Here is a 13,028-nt window from a genome sequence, read left to right as displayed (position 1 = left end):
ACTGTGTTGATCACACGGAGATACTGTGTTGATCAACAGCTGGGGTATCGTGTGTTTATCACATAGGTACTGTGTATTGATCATGTTTCAAAATTTACACGAATACCTTCACAAATTGATTCTAATGCATTAACAAATTTACACGAGCACATTTACAACGACGCTGTTAAAAAAACTACACAGATAATCGATGCAGGTCATGGATAACATAGCACATAGATGATGCTTCCCTTCAAATTTATCAACTTTGACCCAGATGCTTTTAATATGAAACTGTGTTCCAATATTCACATATATCCGCAAAGCCTTTTTTTTTTCGGGTTGTGAAATGGAAAAAATATTTCGTTGAAATGGACAGCCGTGGTGACAGACAGCCGTGAATGTCCCCCGCCCTCCCATATTTATATCGCGCCACCATCATATATAAATAACAGTAAAAAAATGGGATGTATTTTTTGGTGGACCTTGGAATTTTATAGAGAAAGAGCTGTGTGTTAGTACGAAAATAATTATAGAGGAAGGCTTTATTTGGACAGCGTTTCGCACACTTGTTAGGGAAACATGTGCTAGCATGCCTGTTGGCATGTTTCACTCTCTCCTAACCATGTCAGAGTTATTAAGCCTTAACCCACTTCGAAGCACAGGTCTATCGTTATGTATGCTTCCACTCCCTAACACCCAGACACCTATTTACTGCTAGGTGAAAAGGAATGTGTGTAACCTTGCCCATTTGCCTCTACTCGTCCGACACTTAAATATACAACGAGGAGTCAGGAAATGGAGATGGGATTCATATAAAGATGAACGGAGATATAAATGATATTAAACAGGGTCTTTTGGCTCTGAGTTGAAGGTTCACTCAGCACTGTGCTTCGTACAGTATTACCATACACTTTCCTTTCTTTATTTTTGCGTTTGAGGAAGAAAAGTCAGTGTTTTACTTGAGCCATGACACAGGCTTTAAATCTATGTGCAAAAACATGATCGAAATAAGTTTCTCTTCTTGTATACTGCGTAAAGATCAGGTGATGGCGTATGTGTAATTACTGGATACGAGTTACGCTCCCGGTGTACTGTCCTCTCTCTCTCTCTCCCTACTTAAAGATGACTTCCACAGCAGTCACCTAATTGAGGTACCTATTGGACCACTTGGTTCTCGTTCTGTATGAACGTGAGCCTCGCTCGCGTTTTATTTTTTTGCTGTAAATCGGTATATACCTCGTGTTGATGATCTACAGGAATATTCACTTTGTGTCTGATGCTCCCAGGAATTCTTTTCCTTGTGTGTGTGTTGCATAAGCGAGTTTTCCTGGTGTTGTTGCTCTGCTAGGCTCACTTTTATGTAGGTCTCTCACATCAAAGGACAATTTTTCCTACCTTGTCACACACCACTTACGCGACTGACAAATATTAGGATAGTTGTAAATATTTGTTCAGGAATTGGCCGCGTATTGACGTTTGGTGTCACATGGCTAAAAGGTCCTCTCTGAGTATTGACGAACATGCTAGGGGGAATAAATGAGTTCAAAAAGTCAGTAAAAGGTCCCCTCTTGGTTGCTGACGTATATGTAAGGGGAAAAATCTGAATTTGGAATCCACTAAAAATGGTCTTCCGTTGGTTACTGACGTACGCTTGAGGGGGGAAAAATAACCTTCCTTAACTTAGTGGTAACTAAAGTTTTGCCTCTGGCTATTTGAGAGCGAATCAAACCATGCTAGTAGCTAGTGATTTATTCAGAACTTTTGCTGTGTATTTTCAAGTGACTCAGGACCTGTCCATTACTACTACCGTTCCTAACTACTACTGACTCAGAAACCGTCCCTAACTGCTACTGATTCAGTATCTGTCTCTACTCTGACTCAGTTTCTTTAACTCCTCGCGACTAACCCAGATCCCTCTAGTAACTACTTGCTGCTGCTTCAAGCAACAAGTAGTTACTAGATCTTGGGGAGTCAACATCTTCAGGCAATATTTCTAAGGGAGACAGAAAATCACCCCATAACTACTTGCAAGTATCTTCAAGGTAAACTCCGTAACTACAAGTAGCTGAGTCAAGCTTCCCTACCACTACCACCCCTACCACTACCACCCCTACCACTACCACCCCTACCACTACCACCCCTACCACCACCACCCCTACCACCACCACCCCTACCACTACCACCCCTACCCCTACCACCCCTACCACTACCACCCCTACCACTACCACCCCTACCCCTACCACCCCTACCACTACCACCCCTACCACTACCACCCCTACCACACTACCACCACCCCTACCACCACCACCACCACCACTACCACCCTGGTTCACCACCACCACCCTGGTTCGCCACCACCTCTACCACCACCACCACCACTACTACCCTGGTTCACCACCACCACTCTAGTTCACCACCACCCCTACCACCACCGCCACTACTACCACCACCACCCTGGTTCGCCACCACCCCTACCACCACCACTACTACCCTGGTTCACAAGCACCACCCTAGTTCACCACCACCCCTACCACCACCGCTACTACTACCCTGGTTCACCACCACTACGACCACTACCACCCTGGTTCACCACCACCCCTACCACTACAACCACCACCACCCTGGTTCACCACCACCACCGCCACTACGACCACTACCACCCTGGTTCACCACCACCACCGCCACTACGACCACTACCACCCTGGTTCACCACCACCGCCACTACGACCACCACCACCCTGGTTCACCACCGCCACTACGACCACTACCACCCTGGTTCATCACCACCGCCACTACGACCACTACCACCCTGGTTCACCACCACCACCGCCACTACGACCACTACCACCCTGGTTCACCACCGCCACTACGACCACTACCACCCTGGTTCACCACCACCACCGCCACTACGACCACTACCACCCTGGTTCACCACCACCACCGCCACTACGACCACTACCACCCTGGTTCACCACCACCACCGCCACTACGACCACCACCACCCTGGTTCACCACCACCACCGCCACTACGACCACCACCACCCTGGTTCACCACCACCGCCACTACGACCACTACCACCCTGGTTCACCACCACCGCCACTACGACCACTACCACCCTGGTTCACCACCACCACCGCCACTACGACCACTACCACCCTGGTTCACCACCACCACTAGCATTGAAGCCCTTGATTGTGAGCACAAATGTCTGTTTTGACTAATTATCTGACCTTGATTCTGACGAAGTGTCAGTTTAGGGACCGAGAGGTCTCAAGCTCCACTCACAGCCCCTGTTTATGCGTTAATATATATATATATATATATATATATATATATATATATATATATATATATATATATATATATATATATATATATATATATATATAACGTATATACATAATATGTAATGTCGACCCAGGCAAGCAGGGAAGGGAGACAGAAGGAAAGAATATTGCAATAATTTTAACAGTCTCTAAAACATCCTGATGATTGAGCACACGACTTGACTGATGAACGTCAAAAAACTTTCCCATCACTCACTTGACAGGCAAAAAGCCTGTCAAGGGGTTAGGGCTCTTCCCTCAGATTCTTTCCACAGGATTACTCAACCTTAAAATGATATTCGTAAGAACGTTCATATATCAGTTTTACAGCTCTCCAGCGAATGTAACGAAACTGTACAGTAACTCTCGCCAGGTTTGTTTTTCAGGAAATTGGGGAAAAATGTCTCCTGTCGCGAATATATATCAGGTGATGACCCGCTCGGCAGACAGCGGAGAATGTAAACAGGTTCCGGCTGTTGTTACATCTCCGATTATCCCCATCCCTCTGTATCTCAGAGCACGCAGGAGACCCAGTAGCTGTGCCTCACAAATACAAGAGAGTGGCAAGTCGACTCCCTCAGGAGTCGTTTTGCCACTCAGATGTAGAGAATCAAATTAGAGACGATGCCCTCTCCAGCAAATGGGGGCCAATTGATTGAGGGAGGCACAGAATGCAAAATACACAGTCCCCTCTTCAGTGTGCCTCCCTCTTCAGTGTGCCTCCCTCTTCAGTAGTGCCTCCGAGTGGGTTTCTAACTTTCCGTTCGTATGTATGCTCTGTTTATAAATATCTGTGTGATTGCATACGTTACTATATGTTGTGTGCATGCTTGTGTTTGCGTTTATATACGCATTCGTGTGCCGTGCGTGTGTACATTACGCGCTAGGGAAGCGTTTAGAAATACTCCTAACACCGAGCGCTCGGATGAATTGTGCAAATTACGTGTTAAATCGCTTATAAAATTTTACAAAGCCGTAACTCCGCCAGGCACCGAGGTATGAGTTACATGCTGAACACGGCGCAGTCTCACCGAACACGGTCAGACTTAACGAACGCAGCTGTATAGCCCTTGTGGCTTAGCGCTTCTTTTTGATTATAATAATAATTAACGAACGCAGTCAGACTTAACTAAACACAGACTTGTCTAACTGAACGCAGCTCACATCTCTTAATGATGCAGGAAATATTATTACTGCCTCTTCCAATAATAATAATAATACAATCAATCCAATGTTTCCAACACTGTATAAACATCATCAGCTTCCCGAGGACGCAGTAAAACCACAAACTATTGTCTGTCTCGACCCAGAATAAAACTTTACGTAGGGATAAAATTCTGCCACCATGATCTGGCGATTATAACTTTAGAGGAGAAACAGACCACAATTCAGAAGCTGTTTACTCGGTAGTATAATACTGAGAGAGAGAGAGAGAGAGAGAGAGAGAGAGAGAGAGAGAGAGAGAGAGAGAGAGAGAGAGAGAGAGAAAATATGAATGCTGGAAAAAATATATGTATATTTTCTGGCTGTACAGATGATTGCTATTTGCGCAATTTCATTTTATTGCTCTGCTGTGCATTTATTTTTTATTTTGGCAAAATGCCTACAGTTCCGGTAAGTAGAGGTGTTGTCAGAGGTGTTGTCAGAGGTGTTGTCAGGGGTGTTGTCAGGGGTGTTGTCAGAGGTGTTGTCAGAGGTGTTGTCAGAGGTGTTGTCAGTGGTGTTGTCAGGGGTGTTGTCAGAGGTGTTGTCAGAGGTGTTGTCAGGGGTGTTGTCAGAGGTGTTGTCAGAGGTGTTGTCAGAGGTGTTGTCAGAGGTGTTGTCAGGGGTGTTGTCAGGGGTGTTGTCAGAGGTGTTGTCAGAGGTGTTGTCAGAGGTGTTGTCAGAGGTGTTGTCAGAGGTGTTGTCAGAGGTGTTGTCAGGGGTGTTGTCAGGGGTGTTGTCAGAGGTGTTGTCAGAGGTGTTGTCAGAGGTGTTGTCAGAGGTGTTGTCAGAGGTGTTGTCAGAGGTGTTGTCAGGGGTGTTGTCAGGGGTGTTGTCAGAGGTGTTGTCAGGGGTGTTGTCAGAGGTGTTGTCAGAGGTGTTGTCAGAGGTGTTGTCAGAGGTGTTGTCAGAGGTGTTGTCAGGGGTGTTGTCAGGGGTGTTGTCAGGGGTGTTGTCAGGGGTGTTGTCAGGGGTGTTGTCAGGGGTGTTGTCAGGGGTGTTGTCAGGGGTGTTGTCAGAGGTGTTGTCAGAGGTGTTGTCAGGGGTGTTGTCAGGGGTGTTGTCAGAGGTGTTGTCAGGGGTGTTGTCAGGGGTGTTGTCAGGGGTGTTGTCAGAGGTGTTATCAGAGGAAAGAGAAAAAGTGTTGTCACAGATGATGTCAAAGCTGTTGGCAAAGATATTGGCAGAAGTGTTGTCAGATGTGCTGCCTGAGTTGCCGGTGAAGACTCGGTTGCCTGCTGGTGACAGCAGAGGGCAAGTGCGTGGCGGGTTTCAGGAAAGGCAATAATCGCCATGTCTATGTTGATCAAAAATTCAGCCGTTCGTGTGTCTAATATAAACAACAGATTACGTGAAAATCCAGACTAAGAAACTCCAACTTTGATCTCTTAATATGGTATCGCTACTCCTGCTGACTTATCTCTCAATCCCCAGTATTTATCTCACTAATCCTGTAGCTTCGGTATAAAGCTGCGTGTAATTTATTCTCTTTGTATTTTCTCAAGGCTCTGATAAAGCATTTTCGGTAAATGAGAAAAGATTTATCAATATATTTTCCCATTTTCGGAAAGCTGGGTCAGGTGTAAGGTCATATGTGAGGTGATATCTCAGCCTTATAAGCCTTCTGCCACATGTGTAAAGGACTCGCACACATACCTCATTTTCCTGTATAAGGACAGTAAAATTATCCAAATTTGATCAAATTATCAAATATTTCTTCTTGGCTCTTATCTAAAACGTCGAAATTTCACACAGGCGAGACATAACTGCTGCAGATATGGAACTTCTACTACTGCTACTATTATTACTACTGCTGCTACTATTACTACTACTGCTGCTACTATTACTTCTACTATTACTACTGCTACTATCATTGCCACTATTACCACCACTACTACTACTAATAATAATAATAATCACAAGGCCAGACACTAAACAATAATAAATATAAATATATATGGACGTAGAGATAATGTTTATATATATATATATATATATATATATATATATATATATATATATATATATATATATGAGAGAGAGAGTGAAACCTAAAAATTTTCTCGATTGGACGTGAAAGACCGAAAAATATTGCGACTGCCGACAACCAGTTGTCGGTAATAATTTAGTTCATGAAGACTGGATGTTGTGGGAGCAGGAGAGGGAGAGGTGAGGTGTGTAGGTGTTGAGGCGTGTTTGAGGGTGATGAGTGCAGATGGTGGTGACGAATGCTTGGAGGCGTGTTTGGAGGCGTTAAAGAAGGGATTTGAACGTTCACTGTAGTACGTGGGGATTTTATCTTCATCTACGTTATGTGGAGATTCCATCCTGCATTTCATCATGAAATAATTCTCTTCTCCACTGAAGTATGTAGGTTTCACTTCCTCTACTCCAATATGCAAAGGTTCCACATACATTCTCGTACACACACACACACACACACACACACACACACACACACACACACATACACATACACAGTCACTTAATACTATCGGATCCCATCCAACCTCTCAAAGCATGGAAATTCCTTAACACTCACGAGTGTTTCAAATATCCATCATGTTTCTCATAATGTGAGAATCCCATCTATTCTCACAATGTACGGTACTACTAATCATCCCTCCATAATCAAGTTAGTTGGAAAAGGGATGTAGCCCTAACGCCTGAAGATGTGGGAGAATGGGATGAATTTCTTCCCTGTGTCCATATATCTTGGTTCTCTCCAGCTGGGTGTTTGGAGACTGAACAAGGCCCGGCCAGCCTCCCTCCGCCTCCCGCCTTATCAAGTTATGTTGCAAGACCAGTCACTTGGAGAGACTGTTCTTCCATCTCTACCAGGTGGGGCGTCTGTCTTGTTTTACACGCACACACACACACACACACACACACACACACACACACACACACACACACAGTGAAGAGGCGGGGCCAGAAGCCGAGTCTCGACCCCTGCAACCACAATTAGGTGAGTACAATTAGGTGAGCACACACACACACACGATAAAGCTATTGCGTAACATTTCACTCTGTGTCTCCATGAGTTTTGTTGCACTTTGTACCAGCACGAATCTTGTTGCACTCTGTACCAGCATGACTCTTGTACTTCGTACCAGCATGAATCTCGTGTCACTCAGTATGAGCACCTATTTCAGTCGGTATGTGCACAAGTCATGTCTGAGGTACAAATAAAGAATAATAAACCAGCCTGACAGTCCCAGGATAAAGACCACCAGTGGATTCAACATATCCACTCTCTTGTCAAAATATTTACGCTTTCAAAGGTCAGAAAATAAGTATTAATGACGCTTCGTATTGCGGCGTTGGGGTGAAATATCTAAGTCTCTCTGGTGTCTAGAAAAGTAACTCAACTGCGGTGTTGAAAGGTATTTTATTGTATTGTCTATCACTGACTCTCCTTCTTAAATTTTTATGGCTACAGAGTGAGATTCTTTTTCTTATGTCGATCAGTGCCAAGGTTTCTGGAGAGGTAAGAGTCGAATTTTACCCCTTACACACACACACACACACACACACACACACACACACACACACACACACACACACACACACACACACACACACACACACACACACACACACACAAGGAGAAAGGGAGGATCTAGTAGCGTTCAGTGAAGAGGCGGGGCCAGGAGCTGAGTCTCGACCCCTGCAACTATAATTAGGTGAGTACACACACACACACACACACACACACGCACGCACGCAATAATGCACGCCATGCTCCCCAACTTGCGTGTGCTCGTGATCAAACTCACATTCGTTCATAAACACGACATGCACTTGCAAAAACGCTCCCATGAAATATATACACGAACATCCAGGTGTTGCCTGCGGAATAACGCTGAGTTCCAGCCATGCAAAGATTAGTCTAGCTTTATATAACATAATGTAGCCCGCATGACTGTTATTAACCTAGCCTGCATGATTGTATATTAACGTAGCCTGCATGACTGCATTAATCTAGTCTGCATGATTATACTAACATAGCCTGCGTGACTGTATTAACAAATCCTGCATGATTATACCAACATAGCCTGCATGGCTGTATTAACATAGCCTGCATGGCTGTATTAACATAGCCTGCATGATTATATTAACGTAGCTTGTATGATTGTATTAACGTAGTCTGTATGATTGTATGCATCGAAAATTATGAAACAATAATTAATAATTAAATGCATTTTCGTTCTATTATAGATTGTGATTATTTCTGTAAATGAATAAAACGAATTCGATGTGTTAGTGATATTATTATTACAGTAATTATTATAATTATCGTTATTATTATTACTGTTATTATAATTATTATTGTCATCACTATCAGTTTCACTTGTAATGTTGCTGTTATGAATGTTTGTGTGTGTGTGTGTGTGTGTGTGTGTGTGTGTGTGTGTGTGTGTGTGTGTGTGTGTGTGTGTGTGTGTGTGTGAAGTGGTCTGTATCTGTTGCTCTTCCTTTGTGCTGCTTTTCGTGCTGTCTTCTGTGTGGCACTGTATGGCTGTATGTTGTCTTCTGTACGGGTCTATGCTGCCTTCTGTATGGCTCTATGTTGTCTTTTGTGTGGCACTATATGGCTCTATGGAGTCTTATCTGTTTGGCACTGTATGGCTCTATGCAGTCTTATCCTCTCTGTGGCACTGTATGGCTCTATGCAGTCTTATCCTCTCTGTGGCACTGTATGGCTCTATGCAGTCTTATCCTCTCTGTGGCACTGTATGGCTCTATGCAGTCTTATCCTCTCTGTGACACTGTATGGTTCTATGCAGTCTTATCTTCTCTGTGGCACTGTATGGCTCTATGCAGTCTTATCTTCTCTGTGGCACTTTATGGCTCTATGCAGTCTTCTCTGTGGCACTGTATGGCTCTATGCAGCCTTATCTTCTCTGTGGCACTTTATGGCTCTATGCAGTCTTCTGTGGCACTGTATGGCTCTATGCAGTCTTATCTTCTCTGTGGCACTTTATGGCTCTATGCTGTCTTATCTTCTCTGTGGCACTTTATGGCTCTATGCTGTCTTATCTTCTCTGTGGCACTTTATGGCTCTATGCTGTCTTATCTTCTCTGTGGCACTTTATGGCTCTATGCTGTCTTATCTTCTCTGTGGCACTTTATGGCTCTATGCAGTCTTATCTTCTCTGTGGCACTGTATGGCTCTATGCAGTCTTATCTTCTCTGTGGCACTTTATGGCTCTATGCAGTCTTATCTTCTCTGTGGCACTTTATGGCTCTATGCTGTCTTATGTTTCTCTGCGCGGCTCTGAAACAAAAAAAAATATTCACATCACTTTAATTCAAATTTGGAATACACAAATCCTGGTATTAGGAGGCGGGAGACAACAAATTAATTCAAGCCAGCGTTGGTCGCTACTGGATTTTTCTCATCTCATCTCTCTCTCTCTCTCTCTCTCTCTCTCTCTCTCTCTCTCTCTCTCTCTCTCTCTCTCAGCTGTTGGTGACAGCGTTGCTGCTAGCCGGGTAGATACTACTATTTCTACTGTGTTGTTGTTTGGGAGTCTTGTCTACTGCTACTCTGGGATTGCTGAAACTGATGTCATATTTTTGTGTCCGTCTTGATATGTTGAGAATACTATAAAATACCGATGATTCAATGTGTTAGACACATGTGGAACAGTTATCTTTATCGCTGAATGTTCCTCCTACACCTACTGCCTCTCTATTTTTATTGGCAAGTTGGAAATCCCCAAAATCGTAAATTATCACCAGTTTCGATTAAAAGTGTAATTCTGTTTATTTTTGAAATTGCCTCCAACCACTCTGAAATGTGGAAAATCGAAATAATAATTGACAGGACTAGTACGTAACGGAGAGCCACATGTTAATGTAAGTTACCAATCCTTATGGATATACCTTTGTTTATTATTGTGTGTATATACTCAAACGTATATACATAATATAGACTTATACGCAGATGGGAAACAAAATTGTTGTTGGTCTAGATTTTTATTATTACCAGTTATTTTTTTTTATCTAATTTAGTAGAGATGTCTAGACAGTGTTTCAGGAAATTTGCATAAAAATGGCCCAAAAAAGTCTTTGACACTTGATCAAGTGACTCGAACAACACAATCCTCTTGTGGTCGCTGTCAGAACTAATTTCCTGAATAATTCCTTAACCATTTGGTTTGAATATTTAACATTGCGGGCATTGTGTGTGTGTGTGTGTGCGTGTGTGTGTGTGTGTGTGTGTGTGTGTGTGTGTGTGTGTGTGTGTGTGTGTGTGTGTGTGTGTGCAGCTTATTTCAGGGATCGTGTCTTGGCTTCCGGTGTTTATTATCCAAGAACAGACTCATTTGTTTTGGCATACCTAGTGTTAAAGCTGCGCGTGGAATTCTCTTTTAGTCCTTCCTCATCCAGCCTCTGCACCAAGTCACCCTGAAAGAGATTTTCGGACACTCCACCTGTCACCTCTTGTTTCTGATCCCACTCTTTTAACTAGCCTTTGTCTGTTTACCCTATTGAGTCCTCTGAGTATCTTTTATGTCATGGTCATGGCTTCCCTGATTTTCATCACTTTCTGTGTTGTAAAGTTTATTCCCTCTAGTCTTAGTATTTAATTATTTTTATCTCTGGGATTAGTCTCGTTGCAAACGTCTGCACTTTCTCTAGTTTCTTGGGCAAGTTTATTCTCGTGAGGGCTCTGTGTTGGGGATGTGTACTCGAGGATATGTCGGTCTTACATAATATAATGTGGAGCTCCACTGATACGTTTGGTGCTATGCTCACCCTTAGCCCTTTTTTCCTTGTCTATAGGTTGTAGCCTATGTATTCCCAGCCTATATAAAGCTCTAGTCTATATAAAGCCAGTACACTATTTTAATCGTGTAGTGGTTAGTGGTGAGGTACAACAACCACCAGTTTGTTCTCTCCTGCAGCTGTTCAAAATTCTCTTTTCCTTGTCCTTTCTGATAATAATTCCTCTCATCCTCTGTATCCCCTCATCAAACATGGATATACGGAGGACTCATCTTGCTAGTTATGTTTACGTGCATATCTGTCCTTCGTCTGATTTCCCATTAATGGGCGGAGGATCGAGCCTCCAGCACTCCTCGAGGTTCACTAATTCTCACTAGTTTAGCGTATCACATCAAAAATCGAACAACAATGAATTTGTGTGGCTAAGGAAAGTCGTACCATGCCCATAACATTTTACTACACTGGGAGCCAGCATCCACTCTCAGGTCGACTGGGAACGCTGTTTCAGCCAAACTACGAAGCCATTCTGTGGCTATTTGGTAGCTTTTAATTCAGTCCCACGCAGCCATTCCTAGGATACCACACTTCCAAATTTAACACAGAATTTCTTAGCGTAAATGGCCTAAGGTAAACTCACTCGAAGCTAGCGGAGATAAAAGCAGCTCCTCTCTGAATGATACCAATATCTGCTGCCATTCTACTAGCAGGAGGGAGAGCCATTTCTTTTCACAATTTTTAACTAAAACAGCAACCGCTTATTGCCAAAAATATTTCATTCTTGCGACTGTCCTCAAGCACATGTAAACTTGACTCGGTGCCTTGAAGGATTATCATGTAGTTAAATGGTTCAGAGAACCGATCATATTGACCTGAAACCTAAACCCATGTAGATTGATTAGCGAGAAGAAGACTCGCTACTTTCACATCGGAGCTTTTGCCCAGTCTTCTGGAATCGGTGGTAACGCGTTTGACTAGTAAACGAAGGCCCTGGCTTCAATCCTGGGAGAGGCGGGATGTCTAACATTTACTGCCCCGGTTAACCTAGCAGAGAGTAAATACCGGGGAGTTAATCGACTGTCCTGGGTTGCATTCTGGGCAGGGGAAAAAACAACAACAATAGAAATGAGTCACACTGCTCCGTATTATTTTTTATTTTCCTAAATTATTAAGTTCTTTACTTGAGGTTAATCCAAATAAAGTCAGAAGACTGTTGACGCCTCTGCAAGAGGTGCAAAGAGACTTCTTAGAACACATTATTTACCAGTTCCTGACACTTTAAATACCGAAAAGTCTTCAAGGACAGGAGGTTACGTGTTATACTGGTGGAAGAGCTCTTGATCCAAGGAACTGCAGCTACCCTCTTCTATAAATCAAAATTAACCCCGCCTCCCCTGTCTTCCCTTCGTATCCCAGGACACCGTGTGACCCCTATGGGTTTAGAACTTCCCCTTAATTATAACAGCGACTACAGTAAAATAATAATTTCTTTTCTCAGGTGAACAGCTGGACCACAAGAGTGGCGTGTCTCTCTTGATTACCAAACGGAGGATCGATCCTTGACCGAACTTTTAAGTGAATGACCTTCACACGAATAATGATACAACACTATTTCTGAACCCCTTGTTTAAGGAATACATAAAACAGGAGGCGGTTAAACCACCTTTGGGCGTTGACCCCCAAAACCCCCTCCAGGCATACTCCAGGTATCAAGTGGCAAAACGTTGTACAATACTCTGCGATCACTGTCTTTCGATACTGTGGGCGCTTCGACATTTTCC

Source organism: Cherax quadricarinatus, chromosome 61 (assembly GCF_038502225.1).
Source record: "Cherax quadricarinatus isolate ZL_2023a chromosome 61, ASM3850222v1, whole genome shotgun sequence".
Classification (NCBI taxonomy): Eukaryota; Metazoa; Arthropoda; class Malacostraca; order Decapoda; family Parastacidae; genus Cherax; species Cherax quadricarinatus.
This window is presented reverse-complemented; position numbering follows the sequence as displayed.